Source organism: Epinephelus fuscoguttatus, linkage group LG13 (assembly GCF_011397635.1).
Source record: "Epinephelus fuscoguttatus linkage group LG13, E.fuscoguttatus.final_Chr_v1".
Taxonomy (NCBI): domain Eukaryota; kingdom Metazoa; phylum Chordata; class Actinopteri; order Perciformes; family Serranidae; genus Epinephelus; species Epinephelus fuscoguttatus.
The window spans coordinates 34,862,753-34,888,676 of NC_064764.1; the positions used below are offsets into that span (position 1 = coordinate 34,862,753).

Here is a 25,924-nt window from a genome sequence, read left to right on the forward strand (position 1 = left end):
ACAGTCGGAGCAAAAACAGAAACTCCAACATCATCTTATAATTAGCAGCATAATTAGTGGCACACAGTCAATGGATGACTGTGGGCCTGTCAACACCTGCTCTCTGAGGGATGTTTTTCTCTTTTCTTTTATGGTCATTTGTTATACAGATAAATGTGTATCACAAAAGTTTTAGCTTGTCATGTTTTAACTGAAGACGCAGGTCTATTCTCCTCTTGACTGCAAACACTTGAAAGACTTAATTTTCAGAGGATTATCTTTCCCACTATAAAAAATGAGACAGATTTAAGATCTGACAATAATTACAGGAGCTATATGTAAGAAATATAAAGCAAATAGTCATAAAATCATCCTAATATGTCACAGAGAATAAGGAATAATGTCCATATAACATACTGATCTTACCGACAACAATAGTACAGCCAGAATATTTGCATCATGCTTATGTTTTGAATTTGTGTTTTGGCCTGTTGCGCCACCCACTGCTGTCTACCAGTCACGCAGTCAGTAGAGTCTCAGCATCAGTTAGAGTTACAGCTGAGCTACAGCAGCACAGCAAGCAGCATTAGCAGTGTCCCAGTACATAGCATTAGCAGCCGGCTCCTCCTCAGCTGTATCCCGGCAGCAGCGTTAGCAGCAGAGAAGCCGGACTTGCTCGAACGGTCTGCTGGGAAACCGAAGATCAAGGACATGGCGACGCGGCCCTGCCACGGCAGCCGCCCGTGGGCAAACAAATCAGTCTCCAGCGTGCCGCTGTCCAGCAACCTTGAATCTGTAGGGGAGGGGGGGGCGGACACGACTTGCGGCAGTATTTTGAATTTGAGTGCAATAACCGTTTTGGCCACATTCTTACATACAGCGCCTTTAACTTCTATTTAATTTTATATTTCACTTTAGTTTTTTTATTTATGGGATTTTTTTGTATTATTATCATCGCAATATTTCTAAATTAATACATATTTGTTTTAGATTTATAAAAATAAAAATAAAATCTTTTTTTTTTGGTCTAACTGCAATAAAATAATCTTGTCAAATTGGTTACTTGTTACAGGGTGAAGTCAGGTCATTTGGGACACTTTTTGGTTGATTACCAAGAAAACCACCTAAAATTCTGAAAACTACCTTGAGTGTTAGTTTTATAACTTGTTATGGATCTCTGCTATATTTCTAAAAAGAAAATATGTTGCCAAGCAAAATAATTTAGAAATTTTGGACCTCCAAACACATCGAGAACCCCTTCCTCACTCCAATGACATGTTCAGGTAAAATGGGACAGTCATGTTTGATTTGTAAATGGTTAAATCCATTTATCAGTTCAGTCATTAATTCAGTAAATCATTAATGTAACTCATAGCTATTTGTTCATAAAGATTGTTAGACATTGTCTTTCCTTGTTCATTTGCTGCCAGTTTCTTTGGTGCCATATTGTCCACAAAGGACATGAATGTGTGTAACAATGATGACTAATTTTGGACTACTGAGGCTGATGTGGACTCACTGCATCATCTTTAATTATTTTAAGTGACAAAAATACTATAAATGTCTGTTATATAACAGGGTGACACACCATAGCATGAGTCATGATTTGAATGGCAGTTGGCAGACTAAAAACATGCTGGTTTCTGTGAGATAGTTTAGCTCGAGTGTCAAGGAAGGTGGTAGGTAGGCAGACTCAGCAGACTTCTTGGCTCCACCAAAGTGTACATTTATTTACAGTGCTCACCATTACATGTGCAAATTAGGCAAAAACAAACAAAAACCAAACAAAAAGCCAAGCAAACAACTGAGGAAAATTAACTCATAATAAATCAAACATAAGGCCACATGTTCACAGCAGCAGGGTCTCTCCTCTCAGCCTCGAGCTCAAACCTCAACTGCCTTTATACAGAGGGACTGACTCACACTTAGACTGCCTCAGCCCGTACCAGAACAAAAGGAGGTTGCAATACACAGTAACCTTAACACAAGGAAATCAAATAAACACCTAGGATTAACTTACAAGCACATTTACATCACTAAATGAACTACTAAAAGTAATTAATCCTAACCGGTTCCTTTAAACTGCGCTAAACAAAAGAAATATTCCTACAAAAAGAAAACCCCTCCACTTAGTTCAGCCCAATGATGTCATTGATGACATCACTAAAACTATAAAAGACAGGAAGTGCTGGGCAGCGGCCTTTCAAACAATCCTGCATGGTGGGTCGGAACAAAGGAACAAACAATTCGACTAAGTTCAAACCTGAAACACAATAAAAGTAACTGAAACCAACTTATGACTGTGTGTTTGTTTTAATTTACTCATGTGCATTGATGTTAACTGTAACATAACAAGAACACAAACAAACCCGGGATAGTAAGTGGTGTAATGTTACGAAAGCAATGGTAAATTATAGTAAAATAAACGTATGTAAAAGTAACATGGTATACTGTGTACAAAGAGCATGTAAGGGACAAGTGGTGAGTGAAGGTACATTCTCACCCACTTCATCACAGTTTCACTTCAGATAAATGTCCCATTTTACCTGAAGGCATCAAGTACTCACTCAAAACCCTTTCCCATGAGAATATCAATATGACACATGGCTTACCTGGCATGTTCTGGGGCTGGTCATTATTCAAATCTTTGCTCTGCCCATCCTAGTTATTGTAGACCAATCTAAATCATTGTTTCATGTAAATAACATTGGTAGTGACAGTGCACAAACATGTTTGGTGACTGGCTGCTAATATGTAAAGAGCCCAAAGATGTAAAACCTTGTTTGTCCCGTTTTAACAACACACATGAACCACATGGTTCTGATCAGACAGTATCGGCGCGATATGGCTGATGTCATTTGAGCACACTTGGATGTTTGCCAACATATTCTCACTCCGACCTCGTCCCACATCAACGTTTGGTCATGGACTTTTCAAGGCGAGATACGACATGAAAGGTACCGTGGGTGTGTTGGTTGTTGACATTCTGGGACACCGTGTCAAGTTCCACCCGTTACATGCATTGTCTTCTTTCAAAATACACTTCTGTTTTCACAGGAAATTTAACATTTAAATACATTCTCTTTCAAAATAAAAGCACTACGTTGGTACAACAATGCAAATTCATGTATTTTTTTCCTTTCCTTTTTCCTACAACAAACGCACGTGGTTATGTTTAGCCAACACACGCAGGTGAAAAAGCACATGGTGGGGTTTAGGAAAATCTTACGGGACGCGAACGTTGGCCTCTGGTAAGTCGGTGGTTGTTGGACCAATTCACCAACAACTCCCACCCATCCTACTCTGACTTCTGCCGCCTTAATTTTTGCTGTTGTCCTGCCACATTTCCCCCTGACGTCGCTAACATGCCAACACCTAAAGGACGGCTTTTACGTCGGTGTCTGATGCTGGAAGTCACTGACCAAGTGCCAGATTTCGATGACTTCGGAGAGACCGGGATGTGTTTGCAGTGAAGTACCCAGGCCTCCTTTCTTCCTTCCTACAAAGTTTGTTACAACAACAATTAATGTTGGCTATTTAATGTTTAATTGTAAAGCCAAGTGATTGTGGATAGTTAAAAGTCCCACTGATGTTATTTTCAACATCAGCACTCATTGAATGCCTCTTGTCCAGTGAAATCATTCGATTGGACCTACCTGCTGTATAAATAAACAGCCTATACATACTAAGTAGGTGCTGGAGGCAGGTGGTCGATCCCTTATATCTGTCCAACCTTCCAAAACGCCTGTCCCACATAATACCACATCCTCGAAATTACAGAGCTTTCTCCTAATGAGTTTCTCTGCTGCCTGTCTGCTGCCTCTACATTCCTCTGCTGGGTTTATTCAGCTGCCTTCAGCGGCCTCAGCAACAAGGGATTCGCACCCGCAACCATCCGGGTTCAGACTGACGAGCCTCTGCTTACTGTCCGAACTCACCGGCCTCCAACCCACCCACATTAATTATAATTACATTTCCAGCTTCCTCCTCCTCCTCTTCGTCTTCAGCTTACATCTGTTCAAAACAGCTCACTGTCACTTCATATATTTGCCAGAATCATGCACCGATCTGTCATTAAGCAGGATGATTTATCCCTGTCAGGGAGCTACAGGATGAATAATGTGCAGTAACTGCTCATTGTTTTGTTTTAATTGAGTTTTTTGGAAGGGGAGCGGTGGGCAGCCACTTCTCGGCAATGTTTTATTAGTTTTTATCGCCCCAAAGACAGGAACGTGTGGAGTGAGAGAAATATGACAGCGCAGGTCGAGCCAGGAATCGAACACACGCAGTCGGAGTGCATTTTTCCAGGCGGGAGAGGGGGGAGAGACACTTCTGCGGTCGATGTTGGACTGGCTGAGTGACCGGGGAGTTTAACACAGGCTCATCAATGTGTTTCTTTGTCAAAGGTTGCACAATTCCAGCTGCAAGGTCGCCAGTGATGCACATTTGGTATTGCAGTGGACTGTAAATTTGTATATCTGAAAACTGCAAACACATGTTCTTCTGTAAATCTGTCAATAGTCAACACAGTGAGACGGCTCGCAGCCCACAGGAGCTCTATATTTGCATGACAACAAATTATCCGTAATTTTCACTCAAACCATTTCCTCTTCAGGGATCAATAATTTACATCTTACCTCATGCTGATTATGTTCATGTCCCACCACTGGCCTTTTATTATATACTGAATGTTTTCCAATCATTGCCTTATGATACATATATTTAACAGCTCCTATGTCGTTTACACTTCATTTAATCTTTTGTTTTGTGATGACTTCCATTCACCCCTGCACATATCTGTAGAGCTTTATTATTCCATGCCTTTAACCACTTTGTTTTTATTATTTATTTAGTTAAACCTGCAAAAAGAAGCCAATGTCTACACCTGTTAAGTGGATATAGTGAATATGTTAGCAAAAAGCTGCATATATTAGCATTTATCTGGACTAATGTTTCTGATCACCTGGCAAATATAGTAAGTCCAGTCTTCACTCTCTTTTAGCTCTATGTGTGCTCTCCACCAACTCCTGAGAGAAATATCTGTCACTTCAGCTGCTAAATGCTCAGCTATGTTCCCCTGCTAGTTGCTAACTGTGTCCATCTGCAGTTTGGAGCTGAGCAGGTAGAGTACGTTGAGTTTTTAGAGTGAAAACAGCTGCAGCCCAAAATGATAAGAGCAGTGAGAATGAACCAAAACAGTGAAGTTGCCGGCTGGAAAAACCAAAATACTAGAAACACTATACACCTCTGTAGAGGTAAGGGAAACAGCTAAGTCAGACAGTCATGTGACCCATTGTTACTATCAAAATATTGATACATTACTAGGGAGTAATTCCCCCCCAAATATTCGGGTATGCTCAAAGTGTCCCACTAATATATTGATAATAATATCAAGAAAAACATTTGCTATGCTTCGACAGGCAACCACACATCACCACCCAAAATAATCATTAACAAATGTAAACACAGTCACAAATAAACTTAACAAATCATCATTATTACTACTGGTTTCAGTATTACAGTTTACAGCAGTTCTGCGTGTTGTTTGTCCAAGTGGTGTTGCCATACCCCAGCAGAAGCTGTTAATTGACTGCTGTTGGTAGATACAATCAATGTCAAACACTGTGCTGTCTCTCTGTTTCATTAGTTTCAAATGTAGTTAAAAATGGAAAACTAATATGTAGTATGAGTTTTATGTTGGCGACATCACTATCAACTGTTATAGTTTTTGTCAAAAACATCTCGTAAAAAAAGTCATAGTGTGTGCGTTTTCCCCATGCGGCCCTCAATCATATCTGGCTCCCTAAAATGGCACTCAGTTGTCAAAACTTCAGGAACCCCTGATCTAACATTTTTGTTTCAAAACTCTAATATGGTTAGCTGTTAAGGTTCTAAAAATGCCTCCCCCCAAGACCCCCTGAGGGGTTGGGTCGAAGAAGATGTCCATGTTAAATGGGCGATTATGAGCCTATCCTATCCCAACTGATATTGGGCAAGAGGTGGGTTACACCCTGGAAAGGTCACCAGGGCTGACACAGAGATAGACAACCATTCACACTCATATTCACACCTACGAACAATTTAGAGTCACCAATTAACCTGCATGTTTTTGTCAGCGTGGGTTTCCTGGGTATTCCAGCTTCCTCCCACAGTCCACAAGGAGAACATGCAAGCTAAGTACAGAGGGGCTCCTACACCAACAGGTTAGAACACCCCATCATGGGTCTGAACCAGGGACCCTCTTGTTATGAGGCGACAATGCTAACCACGGCATAATTAGTGTTGGCTATGGTACAGTGTTTACAAGCTGCAGACAAAAAAATACGCAATTGTAATTCCCAAGATTGGTATAAATTGAACAGGAGTCTGATTAGAGGAACATTTTTACAGATTTTAGAATCATCAAATCTTAATATATAGAGTACTGCTACAAAACTTGGCTATTGGCACATCACTACTGAAACCATGGCCTTCACAACCTGTAATAGCCAAATCCCGCATAAACACATAGACTGTTTATGCCCACACACACACACACACGCACACACACGCACTCACACACTGTGTATCTGGCAGCAACACGGCAACAAACTCCGAAAACACAGACTTTCTGGAGAACGACCAGGTCTTAACATCCTCCGACCTCTCTGTTGTTGTTGTTTTTTTTCTCTCTGCTCTCCTCCGTCATGTCAGAATCTGACGCCAGCCTCCTCCGTCTCCCTCGCTGCTAGAAGTGGAAAGACCCATGAGGCAAACAGCCTGAAGGCTTGACTCCCAGCCAGGAAGAAGAAGCAGCAGAGGAAGAAGAAGACAGTGAGATTTGGCAGGGGCTGAGAGATCTCCTCACTACACTACTACAGTACTGTACCTTTCCAGTTCAGATGGAAGGGAAAATACGATAGCTTTGAACCGTTCTCATGAGGCTGAACGACCTTCATGCTGTTTTTTGAGGTTTCAGAGATGCTGCGTCCAGACTCCACAGCTGACTAACCTTTGATAAACAAGCAAGAGATACTTCTGGCAGCTGAAATCCTCACAGGAATCCCCTCCCTGCTACCAGCAATGAAAACTTATCTGTCCGTTAAATGTCCTTTGACCTCTTGTACTCAATGTGAGATCCTTCTGTTTCTGCAGCATGCATCAGCAGTTTGCCCCAGATCTCTCCAGATTGACTGTTACCGTGATTAAAAAGGTCACATGCAGGCAGAATCAGAATGCTAACTCATAAACACCAACTGCAGCAGATTTCTCTCTCATGCAGAGGTCTCCGCCTGCCGGAGAGATGCTGCAGCGTACATCCTCGTCCACCCGGCTGCTCATCACTGAGCAGAAAAGACAAGGAGAAACAATTAAGGGTCATGAACGAAGCTAACTATCCGTAACCGCACTGAGAGCAGAGGGGTAATGAGTCCCAAAGATCGTACCGCAGTTCATGGGTGAACGAAGGGGAGCGAGCTACGCTAATGGAAACGATGCGCGCTGATCAGTGCATAATGCACGCCCAGCTCGGGGATTGAATGTCATAAGGAAACCCATATGGGGGGAGGTGGGAGACGGGAGGTTTATCTTCTCGAGAAGGTGCGTTGGAGTGACACCACATCTGTGCATCAGTAGCGTACTGTTCCACGAAGGAGATCCATCTTCTTCGGATTCTGCGCTAATCAAGGCCCGGGTAACAAAAAAAAAGAGAAAGGATTCGGGTCATTGAAGCAACGATTGTAAGACAGAGCAGCGTTGCCTTGGGAACCCGAACACAGCCGATGTAAATAATGTGATCTATTGGTGCCATCTGGAAAAGATTGGGCCGAAGGGTGCCTCATTCTTTGCCTCTTCTCTTTGCTGTATGTGAGGGGATCCATTACCGTGTTTATTTGTGCAGCTAAGCCCTGGTCGGCGAATAGGATTATATAGTGGGGGATTGAGAGTAGATCCTACACAAACAGTGCTATTAAAGCTGGATTTCTGATATATCCTGAACAATAATGGATTTACAAGGCAGGAGTTTTTTCCTTTCTCCTTCTCACAACCTCTTCATTTTCCAGAAATTGAAACCAGACCCACTGAGTGGAGCGCAGCTCTTGTGCTATGTGTGCAGTGAGAGGGAGAGAACGCAGGCCAGATCGGTATTTATCATAACTTTAAAACACTTATACACTGGACCCAGAGAGGAAGAGGGAGAGAGAACCTGCACTGACCACTGTTTGATCGCTCTCAAACATCCAACATGTTGCAGCGACTGATGGAGAGAATGCAGATGAGGTGTTATTATGTGTTATTCTGATTGTCCACAAATCCCGTGTCAGTCTGACTCTCAATATTTCCAACTTCCCAACCCTGACTGAGGCTGTCAGCCCGAAGCCCACTGGTTCCTACCGAAGAATTAAATCTTCGAAACCCGGTCACAAATATTTAGTTTCATTTTTAGAAATGCTCAGCAGTTTCCTGAGTGTTGTTTTAAGCAAATATCACTCAGACTCAACGTCCGTGGGGACATTTGCTGAAAGCATGACGGGATTAACCTGTTAGTGGCCATTGGACAGCTCACTGCAGATGACAGCTTAATTATATTTGCAAAGAGAACTAGCAACACATTATTACTCCTATAATAGAATACTACCTACCACAAGGGTTTCTGTACGTCAGTTAGTTTTGTGGTAATTTGATTAAATGAAATGAGATATGGTAGAAGTAGACTTTGATTATACTGTACAATACAGCAGGGCCAGTGGTCAGTGTACTATAGTGGTGCAAATTCCCAAACAAATATTCAAATAATCAAATTAATAAAAAGTTAATGACACACATCAGATCTGGGGCTTTTGGGGTGTAATGGATACGTGTAATCTGAGTTTCACTGGGCCCGTTTATGTCACAGGAATCCAGCCTCAAAGCCTTAACACACCAAGCCAGTTTATTCTTTATTCCTCTTTTAATCCATCGTTATAAAAGCTGTTATGAACAGAAACTGAAATTCGCAATATGACAGTCAGGAGTTGTCAAGCACTGAGAATGACTTTGTCGTCGTCTCACTTCTTGAAAGTAGAAAAAGAAATCCTGAGAAAGCGTCCAGAACAAGGAGGGTTTCACCTGCTGATAAAGGAGCTGTGGACTCATCATTGTTTCCAGGTGACTGTTTCAAGATGTCTGTGGTCCAGTTTGATGTGCGGCTAGAAATACTGGAATCACACTTCAAAAAGAACGCCATCGATATCTGCACTCTAACTGATCCTGAACTGTGGCTCTCAGCCTATGTTAGGTAGGGACACGCAGATGGAAAATTAACCCTGTTGCAAAAACTTTCATGATGGATGAAGGCTTCCCAGATGATGTGTAAGTGATTGACAAAAAGCAAGGTTGTATTTATTATTAAATGTGCAGCAATTACAGACTAAAAATACAGACTCAATGTGCAAAGGCCTTAAAGAGTCCCATCTGCTGCCGACTGATTAAAGCGAACACAAAGAGGTGTTTCAGTCTTTCACTTGAAAAGATTTTAAAAATATTTCAAAATATAAAAAAAAATTTGATGACTAACAAATATAAAACCAAGTTATGAACACTAGTGTGTGCATATGAATTTTTGTTTGGGACTGTTGTATATATATGATTGGCAAATATTGTGTTTCTTTAATTTTCTTTATAGAAATCTAAAGGGTACAGTACAAAACTATAAATGTAAAATGGGTAGGTCAGTGGTGTAAAGAAGTCACAACTGGCCCCAGTGAACACTACTGTACATGTATTGTCTTGACAGAAATAGACTTGACATTAGACATTAACATAAATACTACCCAACAATCATCACCCGCATATCTGGCAAAAATATCAAAGAAAGTAAGAAATTTATCATTTAACTGAACAATTTTCATAGTATATTAATGGATTTTAAGCATAAAAAGAAAAAGCATATCATTTCGTTTTAACTACCTACTGACTATTTAAATAAAAGAAAAAGAAAAAAGAAGACGCAGAAGGGTTTGACTTTTATTTATTTATAGCAAATGGCACCGTTTTTAAATTTTATAACATTCTTTTTTTTAATCATTTATCTTTGAACACAGGCATATTTCATATGTGGCAATCTGAATCACTTGTAAGGGCCGCTCTGTTCATGGGCCCCACCACCCCAGGGGTCTAAATGCAATCACATTGCCTGCCTGCACTGTCTGCATTTACGCTCCTGGGGAATGTGCAATAAGCTAAGGCTTCTGTCTACACCTTTTCAGACAGCAAAACCTGCTTTGGTTGTCACTGCTTCAAAAATAAAGGATTATTATTACTTTTTTTGTGTGTGTTTGACTAACGTCTGAAAATGACTGTTGTGTTTTTTTTTTAATTAAAAACGGGGAAAGGGAACAGCGAGATAAAACAGGAACTTAAAATTTTAGCAAGACGACCATTTTAAACTTTATTTATAAACTATCTAAAAATGTATTTCCAGCTTAGTTTCCTTTTCTATTTTCCCTGACTGATTTCATTTGATGTCTCACTTTAAAGTTTAACTCAGTTTCGACAGAGACACACTGGCCATTTTGGATGAAGAAGTTATTTTAAAATGAACTCGAAGGCATCTCTTGTCAAACGAACCCTGTCAGCAGTCGAGCCTCTGTCTCTACTCGTCCTCTGCCGACTGACCACAGCGGCAAAACGCTTCATTCTGTTGGCTCGCCACTTTTTCTCCAATCAAACGCCGGCTGTGGTGCTGCCAGCTATTTTTAAGGCATCTCTCTGTCTGTGCCATCTTTGAACAAATGTTTGCGATGGAAATTACAAAGCCATTTTCAAGTGTTTTCTACTTTGTATATTTAACTATGTTCAAAGTGCCACTAAACCACAAAGCGGGTCCTTGATCTGAAACATGCACTTCTTCTGCAGCTAACAGTCGCCCTGAAAAACTGTTGCATGTGTTGGTGGAGCGGCCGTGCGACACGCTTACTGCCCTGTTGTTGGAAACTGATGTTGACAAGATGCGGAAATAAATAAAGAAAGACAGAGGGAAAAATGTAACAGCACTTCAGAATTTTTGTTTCAAAGACAATTTAGTAAAAATGTAAATTAGATTATGGTCAATAAATTACTGGATGAAGTAGACAAAAATAAGTCTCCATTCGGCCAAGAAACTTTTCCTTGATTGAACATGATTACCATTTTTGAGCTTCATTTTATTTTTTACTTTTGCCTCCAGTTTGTTTGCTGTTGTCTTAACCAGATGTCATGTCTCTCATCAACATGACACTGTGAAATTAGCTGTTACTGTAATCAGCTCCCGGTTTAGCAACACATTTAGCACCATCGGTAAAAAAAAAAAAAAACGACCGGAGTCTCAACAGGTTGTCTCGGCTAAAACGGCCTAAAGTATAATGTAACTTGATGGCTTGTGTTGATTTCTGATGAAAACTGCAGACCTCAAAGCCGTCATCCAGATGTGTGTGTCAGCACCAGGAAGGACCGGTCATCAAGAGCTGGAGACGAGAGAGGTGAACTGTCAGCATCACACACACACACACACACACACACACACTGCAGAGGCTGAAGACAGGAGATAAGAGATAAGAGAGAAACACAGCACTGTGTGAAGTTGCTGTAGATGTAAGTGAAAGAGATCCAGACTGTGAGGAAGAAGGAAACACTGACTGCTGACAGAGGAAGAAAACTTCAGGTTATAATGGGGGAAAGTGTAACTTCCTGATCTGACACACCTTCTCTTGATGATTACTACAATACAACTGTGGTTTCATCGACTTTGTGAAAACTTTTCCACACTAGAAACGATGTTTCTGGTTTATTTGAAAAAGGTTAAATGCAAATGCTGAGCAGCATGCACAAGCTGAAACTGTTTCGTATAGTTTTAATATGTTGTCAGATATTAACAGGAATATCAAGTGTTTTCTGTAGTTTATATTGTTACTGTGTGATGATGACAGATTTAGGTGTTATTTTTTTCACTGACAACTTAGCTACTATATGAGGCCATTAAAGTGAATCAAAGTGAAATTAATTTAACTAAAACTAGCATGTAGTCTATGTGAAGCATGCTTAAAGTGACAATTAACCCAAAAATCAAAAATGTATATTTTCCTCTGACCTGTAGTGTAACTTATCAATCTAGATTTGGTTTGAGTTATCAGCTGTAGAGGTGTCTGCCCTCTCTCCAACATAATGGATCTAGATGACACTCGGCTTGTGGAGCTCAGCAAGGGATGAACAAGCACACCATTTTCTGTATCTGTTCAACCTGCTTAATTCTTTGCATCCAGATCTTAAACCAGAAGTTGGCGCAGCTTAAACCGGACGTGGTTTGGCCATAACTAGTAGTTGTTTTTAAACCTGAAATTGGCACGTTGATTAGAAGTTGCTATATTCATTATTTATTAGAAAACAATCTACAGAACAGCCTCAGAAATGAGCTTCATTTCTGATCACAAGAGTAAGAGACTGAACACAACAAGGATCTTCCCTCATCACCCTCATTCCTCATCAGTTCATGCCTTTTCACATTTTACTCAAATAATACTTGTATTCATTAAAATTACATTACCTGTACTGGATACTTGTGTCATCCACGTATCACATCTCAACTCTATAGCAATGTGGATTGTATGTGTAAATGAACTATGTTAAACGTCCCTTCAATTTGCCAGCGCCCAGATCTCCCTGCTCATTTGGCTTCGTTAAAATGCAGGCACATGCCTCGGCACACTCAGGGCGCACTATAAGGCTTTATATTGTATTGTTTTAGCAAAAATACATGTCTCTGGGAAGTACTGAGCACACGACTGGACAAATAAGACTTCTATTATACTGCACATGTTGTGTGACAATTTTAAAAGGATGTTTGGATATAGTTTTGCGCTGTTAAATGCCGACATGTTTACTTCAAATGAAGGTTCACCTTTTTTGAATTCTGCATTCATTGTGGTGGTATGTGAGACAAAATTAATGCAATATGTGGCGAGTCATTGAAATCCAAAGGGTAATTTTGTGGGTAACGTATTTATTTGAGGGATTCTTACCAAAACTGTAAAAAGAAATAAAAATATCCCTTGAGAGATCATTTTCTGATACTGATATCAGTATTCAAAAATCTATCATGAGTAGCTCCAATTACATCAAAATAAATCAAGTAAGAATTATTTATGACTTACCAAAAGAGATGCAAACTTGATAAAGAAACAATGTACAACAACAAAGAGAAAAGACAAATATTCAAGGAATTAAGACAAACTGAGCCGAATCAGTGGTAATGGTCCAAAAGGGCCAGGAGTCAAGATGGAGGAAGAATTTCAAGAGTGTGATTGCGCCAAGAGAGAGAAAAAGCCTCTGAAAGAAAGAAACAAAAATAGAGAAAGTGGAGAAAACAAAATCCTGGATACTGTCCACGACTCGACAAGTCAGTGCAGAAGTTCAAGCTGTCAGCAGCACCAACCAAAGAGAGCTACTTCACGAACACCAACCCAAACTGGCCAACGTAATCAAGACACACACTGATTATCAGGCCTGGTGATTTCTGGTTGTCTCCCTCTGCTCTCCAATGACCTGTGGTTAGCCATCATCTGGATTATATTTATACACTGGAAACCAGTAGACGGAGCGGGAGGGAGGATGGAGGAGGAGGAGGAGGAGGAGGAGGAGGGGTGGGGCTGATGGTGGGGTTGAAGAGATAGAGAGATAAAAAAGACAAACAGAGTGAGAGATGAGAGGAATATGACAGACGGGGCAAAGACTATGCTCTCTCCTTCTTTTTCTCTAATTTGGCTTCCACCATCGAGCCAAGAGGAAGTGAGGCCGCCATGTCTCCTTTCCCCTACAATCCCTCACCTTGGCTGGCAGCAGACCGCCCGGGGCTGGGCCTCCTCCCCCCTCCTTCCCGGAGCTCCCTCTGAGAGTGAGGTGCGTTTACTCTCTCTTCTCACTTCACTGTGGAGGCCAGACCCCGGGGACCAGGGACAAGGCGTAGTGTTATTTTCTCTCCTCCAGGAGGAACCAGGATTCTCACGGTGGTTATCCCTCTTTAGCAGTGTAAATGAGTCGGGATTGACCTCCCTCCTGGTCTGCATTATACGCTGACTTGTGCAAAGACCAGGATATACAGCTTCTCTAATGACGTGCAAATGTCAAATACTGATGTGCTGACCAAATGCGTAATATTTCTGACTGTATGAATTATGGTTATACAGACTCAGCCCATTATAATTAAACTCTTTTGTTTACAACCTGTGCAGATTAAAAAATAATAAATAAATACACACAGCACATATAAAGTAATACACAAGAAATCAAATGTAAGAAGACATAGGGTTGGTGTGTATTTAATCAACTGTTCATAATATTAATGGGAGCTGGAATTAAGGATTTAATGTTGGAGTGGACGGGGGTTTGAGGGCTCCTGCATGATGAGGAGGATTTTTAGTCGAACTGACTCAGAGTAAAGATCAGAGAGTACAGGACTGGGTGATGTTTGCTATTTTGCTAGAGTGCTTGATGATATGAGAAAGGATCTCATAGAGTTTGCATTTGTTTTTACCAAGTTCTTTACTAAGTTCAACCAGCACCTAATGTTGAAGTATATGAGTGTCTTCACAGACAGCTGTAAACATGCTTTTCCTGACACTGAATCTCTCTTTTTAAGGCCCTGTCTATATATATACAGCTGTTTTTTTGTTTTGTTTTTTTAAGATATTTTTTGGGGCATTTTAGCCTTTAATCGACAGGACAGACAAGTGTGAAAGGGGGAGAGAGAGAGTGACATGCAGGAAAGGGCCACAGGCTGGAGTTGAACCTGGGCTGCTGTGGCAACAGCCTTGTACATGGGGCGCCTGCTCTACCACTAAGCCACCGACGCCCCATACAGCTGTAAACATACAACATAATGTAAACTAAAAGATACTCTACCAGTGTTGTTTCTGTTTCAGGCTCATGTTCTACTTTTAAAAAATCTCTGTGACCTAAAACTCAGTTTGCATGAGGATGAGAGGCCTGTATTTTAAATTAATTTTAAATGAACTCGAAACATAAGTATACAGTAATATTTTAGTGAATTCAGAGGAAATTGGATCATTGATACCTCTGTCTTCAACAGGGGGTCTTAGAGTTACTGCAGTGGGTCTACCACACATTCTCACTCCGACCTCGTCACATATCGACATTTGGTCATGGATTTTCCACGTCCACATACGACGTGCAAGGCACCCTGGGTGTGTTGGTTGTTGATGTTCTGGGACACTGTATCAACTTCAGCCTGTTACATGCATTGTCTTCTTTCAAAATTCACTTCTGTTTTCACAGGAAATGTACCGTTTACATACAGTCTCTTTCAAAATAAAAGCACCACGTCAGTACAACACCGCAATTTGACATTTTCCTTTTTTACTCCTCAACAACAAATGCACATGGTTATGTTCTGCCAACACATGCACGGGAAGCAACAGTAGTTGCTGGACCAATCCACCACCCCTCCCACCCACCCCACTCTGACTTTAGCTGCCTTAACTTTCGTTTTTGTTTCCCCTTGATGGCGCCAGGTGCTGTCAAACAATAACGGTGACTGGCTGCGTATCATGCTGCACCTAGCCATGCTGCTACTGCTGCTGACCAAGCAGCTACTCAAGTGCAACTCAGTTTTATACAATACATGGCTCTGTCTCTCTTTGACCTTAGGGGTCCTTGTCCTGAATAATGTTTAAGACCCCTTGTTAAAACTGATAATATATTGTTTGATATAAGTGTACTGTGAGGAGAAGATCAGTCATTTAATCACTTTCATACAGATTATGTCACATTCTTTCTATTTGGCAGAAACAGTGACAAACATAAAATCATTCAGACCATAGCATATTAACAGGTTCTGGTTCTTTATAGCCTAATTTGCTTAATCACAGCACCGTAATCTGGTACAATTTGCATCATATCACCATTTACACACTCCCTGTTCTCTATTACTCACACACACCAACACTCGCTTAATATTATTCACACACACACTCTCCCACACACACATTAACACCAGCCGATACATCATGTGGAGCAGACTTCTAAGGCAGATTGATGTTGCACATGTAGCAGAGCGCCCTGATACTCAACCTGCTGTACAGATGTATGCACGCTGGTGTGTCTGGGTGAGTGAGAAACAGAGAGCGCGAGAGTATTTCAGAACAACAGTACAGAAAAGTCGAGATGTGAGATTTTTTTTTTTGCGGCGGCGTCTGACACTTTTGTGAGCTTCGCCATAAAAACCTCAATCTGAGATACCAAAACGGATAAAGAGAAGATGTGAGAAAATATATGGAATAACATCAGACGGCTTGCTCATAAACTCAGCTATAAGCCTGTAAAGCAGCTTCATCTCCTACAAATTATATTCATATATGCAGCTATTTAGCATTGTTGTAGAGCCTGCAGTACCACCTGGTTTGCTTTTGTGTTCAAAGGTTTTAAAGAGGGATATTTGTTCAGCATCCACAGGGGACAGATAAAGGTTCAACATCTTTGTCCAACATCATACCATGTTTGTTAAATCTGTACACAAACAGATATGAAAAAAATGTCATTTCCTGGGGAGTTACATGCAGACAATTTCTCTAAATGCTGTTGTTGCAGTAAGGTTGCCAGGTTTGGTACAACTGTGCCTATACAGCAACCACAACAAAACCCCTGTGCTCACCAACTGGCAACCCCCACTGAGGCTGGAGAAGCTGCACACAAGTGCTGGGCGAAGGAAAAAACTTGTGTTTGTTTTTGTTTGCTTGCTTATTACTTTGGACAGAGCCATGTTAACTGTTTTTCCCTGTTCCAGTCTTGATGCTAAGCTAAACTAACCACATCACAGTTCATTCATGTACTTAGACATGAGATTGAATGCCAACCCAATCAGCAGAATAAACGTTGGCATTTTACATTTCTTCGAACCTTGAATGCATCACATTTGTATGTTTTTATGTGGCAGATATGTTAAAACTTTGTTTCTTTGCATTTTAACAACACTGTGGTTGACATGTCTTTATGTTTAGGCACAAAACCAATTGGTTATTGTTGGGAAAAGATAGTGTTTTGGCTTAAACTACCTGGTTTTTGTGTCTCTATCCCGGCTGGACACACAGCAATGTCTCAGCAAAAAAATAATTCTGACACTTTTCTGAGCACAATCCCCAGTGAAAGCACAGCAACGCTAAAAAACACCCACGTTGGATGGCTGAACAGCAGCTGAGACGCAGTAATGGCTTGCTTAAAAACAACCAGTTTTGTCATTTGTTGGTGTCAAACTGTGGTCTGCAGATTGGCACCAATCACCTCCTGGTGGCTGGCTGCAGTATAAGTCATCACGCCATCGAAGAAATTTTCTTAAAGATGGTTTCTGTCATATACCTTGGTTCTTATAACCCTGATGATTGTTTTTTTGATAAGTTTGGTTTAAAGTAGTTCTTTATTGCTATAGATTGGGGATTTGGCGCAATAATTGACAACTGTGTGTGCCGTTCAATGGTGCTGCTCACAATTGGTTGGACATTTGTCTGGGTGGAGATTGCTACTGCGCAGACTCTGTCTCCGAATGACATCACAAGCGCAAGATGGCATCAGCCGTATCCGGGGTATTTTGGCTTCACTAACACATAGTGGGGGGAAATGGGGACAGGTTGTCCATCTTTACATACAGTCTATGTTTGGCACGAGTAGGTATAACTGCAGCTGGAGCAGCTATGTAACCTGTCTGTTAGCTAAGTGATTCACCCACCATACCTACACATCAGTCCACCATCAGCCCCCTTAGCTCTGGAAGCGGAAACCCTGAAAAAAGTCAGGCTAAGTTAGTGCTTAGCTAACTATTAAGTATTAGGTTAAAAGAGAAGTAGTTAAGGTAAGGGTAAGGGTAATGGTAAGGGTTACATCTTGTTTTTTTTAATGCGGATTATTGCTACGTTTGGCCCTGTTCGTCCCGTTGTGGCAGGGTTCAGATAACTATCACCTTGGTGGGTTTGTCTTGTAATAGTAGTGGGCACAGTTTGTAGGGGCGTGTCATGTACGCTACAAATGGAGTGTGTCTGCAGCTATACAGGTCTGGCTTGGCAGGCGTCTCACCTAGGTGTCATGCCATCCAACATCCCCTCCACCTCCTGATGTCAACATCAGCTCATATACTACTTCACTTTAGAAACGTTGATATAATTCATATGAAATGTACAAATGTAGGAGAACTGCGGTTTGCAGAAACGTACAATGCCAACATTGTATTCAGGTGACTGTGTGCAAGATCAATCGTCTAATCTCTCTCTCAAAAAGAAAAGAAAATAAGCATAATTCCCCCCCAAAAACTACAAGACAGTCGGTGATAGAAAGGTTATTATTATTATTTAAATGCCATTTAATTAGCAAGCTGACTTCGTTTTATAATGAAATCCCTCATTATCTTAACTAAAGGCCAACTTAGTAGCTTTTTAATGCTCACCATGTTGCCTACGTAGCGGAAGGGACTGGACCACAAACATATTTTAAATGTGGTAAAATGGTGGCAGAGGAGGCAACTACCACGGTGAACGGTAAAGCCTTGTAAAGTTATACACCTTTATTTTTTTCCCACTACCAAACTGTTGTCAGATGGAAACCGTCAGACTGTTCACTGGGTTAGTTTTGTAATAGTTTGGTACGTCGAACAATAGCACGAATGCCAACGTTAGCTTGCTAGCTAGCTAACAGTGGCACATTATACCATCAGGCATTGACGCTACATGTGTTGTGGTATTAGCTATATGACCAGTGGACATGGGTTATGTTTGGTTGTAATTTGCTGAGCAGAAGAAGAAAAGCTGTCGAATTCTGCAATGGATATTTATTTGTTTCACTTGTGCTCTTCTGTGAAAAAAGTCTATTGACCTCTGATGTTTGCTGCGACTCACTGTATTTCAAAGTGTAATCTGTTGTCCATATCAGTTCCTCTAATGACTTGGAGGACAGCAAGGTTCCCAAACACTTCCACTTGGGGGCAGTGCCACAGTTTGGAGGTAATTTCTTGCAACACGCTGCTGGAGCAGTAAAATGTGGAACTATGTATGATGGCTACATCTGTAGTTAAAACAGCATGAAAGCTTCGGTACTTCCCCCGAAGCCTCCGAGGCTGGACGGGCTCCCAGCGAGGAGGAACCCTGTGGAGTCAGCTCCGTAACTCAAACAACAACTGGCACACAGGCAGTGCTCGGCCCTTTGTCTGGCTCCTATGTGGCATACATATGTGAGATGGATTTCAGCACTTACAACAATAACAAAACAACAGCAACACATGGCCGAATCGTTTTCAAAGCTCTGACTTCAAAACGCTGTCTTACAGAACGTGACAGTTAAGGAAGCATGCATATAATTTGAAATTAAGATCTAACCTAAATGACATCAGGGTGCTGTGCGCTTTCTGCACTCTGAGTTGATCAGAGATTCCCTTTGAGTAAACATCCAATTTACACCTCTTGGATGTCTTCTAATCCTATCTGTCCAATAATATTTTTTACAAGGAAGTTCAACTGGAGTTTTAGCCTTTTAACATTTTAATAGAGCAGAGCCTTTCAGATCTTTCCCTCTCTTCTCACACACACATGCACATTGAGCTTCAAGGGTTTGCCGTATTGTTTGATGGGAAATAAAGAGAGATGAAGAGGGGAAGAGTCAAGAGGTCGAGGACATGAGTACATCTCATCTTGGAGAACGCTCAAGAGAGGCTCTATCAAAGCCGCTTTCCTTCCGCCCATAAATACCAGCTCAATGAATAATATCCCCCCCGCCACACCGCGGGCATCAAGTCAAAATCACAGATCTGCTCAGCACATGAGAGGCACGCTCATCACTTTCAGGAAAACTCAATGGCCCATAGAATATGGGCCACTGCAACAAGGCGCCTGATGGTAAAGATAAGGCCATAATTGTACATCAGTTCACAGGATAAATCATGTGCTGACAAACTATTTCAACTTAAACGTGTAATAGCTGATGTTTTGAACACTTGGGGGCAGTGAAGCAAATTTTAAACACAACACATGCATGCATTGTTGATATATTATCCCCCTGTAAAATTGTTATGGCAAACATGTTAGCAAACTGTTATCAATTCATATGTCTAGCCGACCTTGAGCAACATCGGCGCTCTTTTTGAGTCGGGTTTATGGCCACATGATAAAATAAAGTGAAATATGAACCCTACTTTTAGTTTGGTTTTGATCTCATCCAACTCCTGTGGGAAATATCTGGCTCTGAGAACAACTGAAAACAGCTTCCTGCTGCAGCTAAAGACAGGGTTGATGAGCAGCCCAGTGGACAGAGGTAAAACTCTGGCATTTTATGGCTATTATCGCTGCATTTCCAGGGGCTCTTTTGTCACCAAATGGGGGGAGGTTTTAGCCAGGGACAGTGTCATGAAAAGCAGTTGCATTTTACTGCAACATAGCTGCATTTGTAACTGAAACAGAGCCACCCAAACTGGGTATTATAAGCCAAAACATGATCTTTTCCTGACCATAACAAAGTGTTTTTGTGCCCAAACCTAACAACACATTATTGTTGAAATTAAAGAAGCTTCAACATGTTGTTCAGAGAAATATACAATGCCAGCATTTTTTCTGGCGATGGTGACAAGGATGAGAGTGAACCTATCAGTAAATTTGTGGACTGTAAAACCAAAACAACGAGGTGGAAAGATAGTAAAATCCTTCGTTGAAGTCATATTCATACTGATTAATGCATATGTTATAGGCATGGCTGTTTTTAGATAAGAGTTGTGATGTAGTTACTGTGATGTTAGTACTTCACGTGTACTTTAAAGCCATAATAATTTCAGCAATATGTGGACAAGTCCATCACATCCCCTGACTCATGTAGTTAGTTTTTTTGTGATTGCTTAGGCATTGTCTTTGAAACTGGGGGTTATTTTTACAAACCTCTGCCCACTAACCACAAAACCTTCCACCAAACCAGCAGAACATTAAACATCTCTTGCAAAAGCAAACAATTTTTGCAAAACTCTTCAAAAATGTGTTTTTGTGTCAGTACGGGACACAAAAATCCTAATTTTAATATGCACAAAAAGTAACAACTATGCACTGATAGTATAAATGAAAAACCCTTTGTGTTTTCTGCGTGCAGGCTATAACGTTAGCAGTCTGATATAAAGTTATCATACATGTAGTAAATACACATACGTACAGGTATGCAAATCCAATAGAAAAAAAGGCTAATTCTCGTCTTCTATGTGGGCCCGACCATAAAACTCCACATCACATGCGATGTTGTCTTGAGCCAGGCAACACGTGTCAGTGTGGAAAGCTCACTGGCAAAGCAGTGTAGCATTGTGGAGAAAATTGTTTACAGTTTTGCTAGAAGTGTGTTATTAAAATGCAAACTGAGTGTAAAGCACTGAGTTGTGTTTACAGTTATGCAAAAGCATGTTATAAATTACAAACAGAGTAAAGCGGAGAACGTGCACTCAGTTTGCCACAATATGAAACGCACTGGCTACAAGTGGTAATAGTTTCAGAGACAGTGCTTCAAGAATCCATGTTAGTGTTTAAGCATTTAGAGAAAAACTATAAAAACACATTTTTAAATGAATGTATCATACCGTGGTTATTTTTTACAGTCACTCTCACACTCTGTTCCCATGTTGCTGTCAGGTAAGGACTGCTAGAAACAGGTCAGAGGTTAAGTGCTGTGCTCAGAGGCACATTGAAGCCGTATTAGTGCAGGACATTCTGCTTTGATTTCTGTGTATGTGGTGAAATAAAAGGTTTAACAAAAATCGTGGGTCAAGTTAGGATGATTGGCTTGTTGACAAGTGCATTGATTAGACCTTTCAATGTGGTAAAGCAGTGATGATTTGTGAATTTTTTAAAGGCAGTATGAGGGGATTTTGTGGGTAAGGAGTGGCGTCTGGCCAATTTCCTGTTGACTTAGGGGAAAATAAGTGCAAGAGTTACGAAATCCTCCATTTAAAGATTGTGTCGTAGAATGCTAGAGCGCCCAAACATTTCTTCTCCTCAATCATCTCTATTATTTATAATTGTAACAAATATAAGTGTGAAATTATCTGCATGAAACAGTGTACCTCAGGGTCACTGACAGATCAGAGTTCCACTTTTATCCCATTTAAAAATATGATGTTAAACCTTAATTCAACAGGATGGCATGTTTAGACTGAAATAGAGTTTTCAGGTGAGTCTTGGCCAAAATTTACCTGAGCATGCTGTACTGTATGTATTGTTTTCTTACACATCTATATATTTCTTTAAAGGTTGAGACACCCCAGGGCAACTACGATCTTCCCCTCAGCAGTTCCACTACATCCACCTTGCTCCGTTGCATCTCCAGTAATTGCTGGCAGGCCATGGAGGATGAGAAGTTGTGCCATTTTCCGCCCTGGGATTCCTAAAGAGATCTTAACCAGGAAGCCACAGGCCTTAAATGGCCTGTCGGGGGATTACTGCAGGATCTCCTTAGAGCTGGACTGACAGAGAAGTACAGCTTCCAACACATCCATGCTTCTTTTATCAGCCGTGGCAAGTAAGACGGGCATGTGGGGAATTTTTCCTCATTTCTGTCTTTTTTTTGGAAGAAGGGAAAAGAGGTGAGGAGAGGAGAGGCGGAGGGCAGCGTTCCTTCTTTCCATCAGAGATGCGGAGCTGAGGACTTCTGCCAGCAAGCAGAGCTTTGAAAGTGAAACGTAAGAATGGCAGATCACAGAGGCCAAAGAAAAATGATATTCTCCTCGTTACGACTCCCCCGGCCAGGGCCTTTGTTGTGGGGGCTTCTGCTTTTAACTGGAAACAGTTCCAGGCGCCTCCTGTGTTTCTGCAGTGTCCCACACACTCACACACACGTGTACATATGCTCGGGTGTACGGTTCGTTCGGGCACACGTACATGCACATCCAAACTCGCCATCATTTCTCCATCCCCTAAAGCCTGGTGACAGCTTGTTAAACCTGATGCCACGTGCAGAGCCTCACTCTCTGCAGGATCTTTGTCTTCACCTGTCAGTGAAGACACCGGGTGGCCAGGTGGGGGCGTCCTACTGTGGATGGCAGGTGGAAACCAAAGGCCACGTTGCAGGTACCATAACAGAATGCAGTGCAGAAGGAGACCATAACATCCATCCTGTGCAAATAAATCTGTCAACACCATCCTGTTCTCGCTTTCTATCGCCTCCTGAAAAGTATTTCACAACCTGAGATCTGAGGCCATGTGAACTGGTCAGTGAAGTGTTTCGTTCGGAGATTTGTTATCAGATATTTCTCATTTAATGTGAAGAGAAGAGTGATGGGAAATGCAAAGAGAGGGTGTAAAGATAAACCTTACTTATATTCAATATGTGCCTTTGATCACCACTGTTTTGTCCTGTAAAATCCAAAGATAATCAGAGTAACATACTGTGTATGGGTCGCGTGTCTTCTGGGGACGACGTGGCAAAGTGGCCCCTTCATTTTCTCCGCCTCATTTTCACCCTTGGACCTGCAGGTTCCCACAGAGTCCAAGTGCTGGCACTGGAGGAGGCTTGAGTAGCCCAGACTGAACTGGTGTTCCTGGTTTGGATGTTTTTTTTCCACGCTGCAAAAGACAAAGATCATTTAAACAAGAGATTTAGTCTCAAAGTCAAAAAAGGTTCCTGCAGCTTGGGGCAAGTCAGATTTAAGACTGTCAAAGACTGTTTTTATTGCCACTCAGTATTAAATTTAAGACCAAATTTACAAAGCCAAACTTGAAGAAAAAAAATCCATGAATCGACCACAATTGCTCAGGGTTAGGGACAGTTCTGTCCTAATGTTTATTGTAACATAAAACATGACTTTTTGGAAAATACATGGCATCTGTTGATGGCTTTCTTTCTCACTCAGCATGTGGGATTCCACTGCCGTGATACCCATCGTGCCGAGTTTGAAAAAGTTTTTGCACAAAATACAACACATCTCATGTGCATTGTCTCGTACAGGTTTCAGCCATGTCAAGACATCTTGGTTATATAGACAGTTTTTGTTGAATTTGCACTTCCCCATGTCGTCCAGGGCACAGTGACAGCTAGCTAGCAGTGAATCATCTGCTCTGAGCATCCCGGACAGAAAGAAAATGTATGTTGTTGGTTCCACTATCCTGATCTGTATGACGTTAATGTGAGAGGCATTCAGTAAATAATTTATAAAAGAAAATACAATTCATAAAATCCTAATTCCCATGTTTGAGCATTTTTAAGACTTTTGAATAATTGATTTGAAACATTTTAAGAATAAATGTATGTTTCTGCAAACCACAGATAAGTTACATTTGTACATTTTATATGCAGCACACATGTTGAAACTTTACATTTATTTTCATCTAAAAATTCAGTTTATGTTGTGACAACATTGTGGTTAATGTGTGGTTATTGGGAAATACATGGCATTTGTTGGTGGGCTTTCTTGGAGATTTCTCACTCTGCATGTGGGATTCCACTGCTTTGATTCCCATTGTGCCAAGTTTGAAAAGGTTTTTGCACGAAATACATAGAGCCTTGTGTGCATTGCCTCGTACAGGTCTCAGCCATGCCACGAAATCTTGGTTAAATAGACATTATTTGTTGAATTTGTACTTCCCCACGTCGTCCAGGGTGCAGTAGATCCTCTGCTCTGAGCATGCCGGACAGAAACAAAATGTGAGGTTCCACTATCCTGATCTGCATGATGTTAATGTGAGAGGCATTCAGGAGATTATTTTTTAGAAGTAGATGCTATTTACGTTATTTAGAGGTTTTATCAGAAAAAAAAAAACAATTCATAAAATCCTGCTTCCCATGTTTGAGCATTTTTAAGATTTTCGAATGATTAATTTAAGACATTTTAATACCAATTACTTATTTTTAGATTAATGATTTTAATCTTGTAAGACTTTTTAAGGATCTGTGAAAACCCTGGTAAACCTATTTTTTTTTTATCTTGTTATACCAATGAGGTGAGACAATTCCACTATGTTTCAGCACAGTTTTACCTGGCTTTTTTATTATTAAATAACAGGAATATTTGATCACTCTACCAGATAAGGCTGCTGCAGAAAGCTGTTTTGCATTAGAGATCGATTTTCTCTTTCTTCAATAAAGTGAGATTGCAGCTCTGTGTATTGGATTAAATGACTCCTTAAAATGAATACTTTATGGTATTGTGCAGGGCTGAAATGAAACACCCCACAGCCAAGTACAGCACAACATCTCACTTCATCCTCCGAGGGGTACCAACACACACATACACACACACACACACACACACACACACACACACACACACACACACACACACACACAAACTCAAACACTCATGCTTTCCATTTGCTATCTGATACGGCTTATTTTTGTGGATTTAATGCTTTGTTGAATCAAACAGAAAATGTGTAAAACTAATGTGGCGCCACTTTTCATTTGGTAAATATGCTTTGTGTGCCGGGCACCCTGATTCCATATTTTGGACCGAGGGGCAGACCGACGGGCTTCAGATTCGGTGCCAAATCCTGTGGCGAGGTGGGCGTAGCTTTAGCCTGTGAGTGCTCATCTTTTTGGAATTAAACAAGGAGATGACTGACAACTTTTAGTGACGTCCGGAGGGGAGATTCGGGGACCTTATTTTGATTCATTCACTCGCACATGCATGCTTCCACACAGAAACAAATGCGTGCACATGCATACCCTGCCCGAGCCAACTGGTCCTGAGAAAAGCCCACAATTTGTCCAGATTTCATCAGAGTAGAAAAATGAGAGTTTAGCATACTGTCTGTAATGCATAACAAATCCTTGGTCCCCTGTGCCAAACCATACAATCAAAGGCCCAGATTTGACAAAAACAACTGTAGGCTTTTTGTTGTAAAACCCAGTTATTTGGGAATGAAGGGTCTTGGGTTCGTACATACAAGAGCCCCAGTAAAACATATTTAACCTTTAACCTCTTTAATGCTAACTTGAAAGT

At 41.0% G+C, this 25,924-nt stretch overlaps 1 protein-coding gene across 1 annotated transcript in view; it reads right to left on the minus strand.

Moving 5' to 3' along the window:
- Positions 1–25,924, minus strand: part of wars2 (tryptophanyl tRNA synthetase 2, mitochondrial) — a 107,939-nt gene that overhangs the window by 61,428 nt on the left and 20,587 nt on the right. Inside the window, exon 3 of the mRNA XM_049595102.1 lies at positions 23,373–23,549. The gene's annotated coding sequence lies outside the window, so the exon portion shown is untranslated. The remainder of the gene's footprint in view (positions 1–23,372; positions 23,550–25,924) is intronic.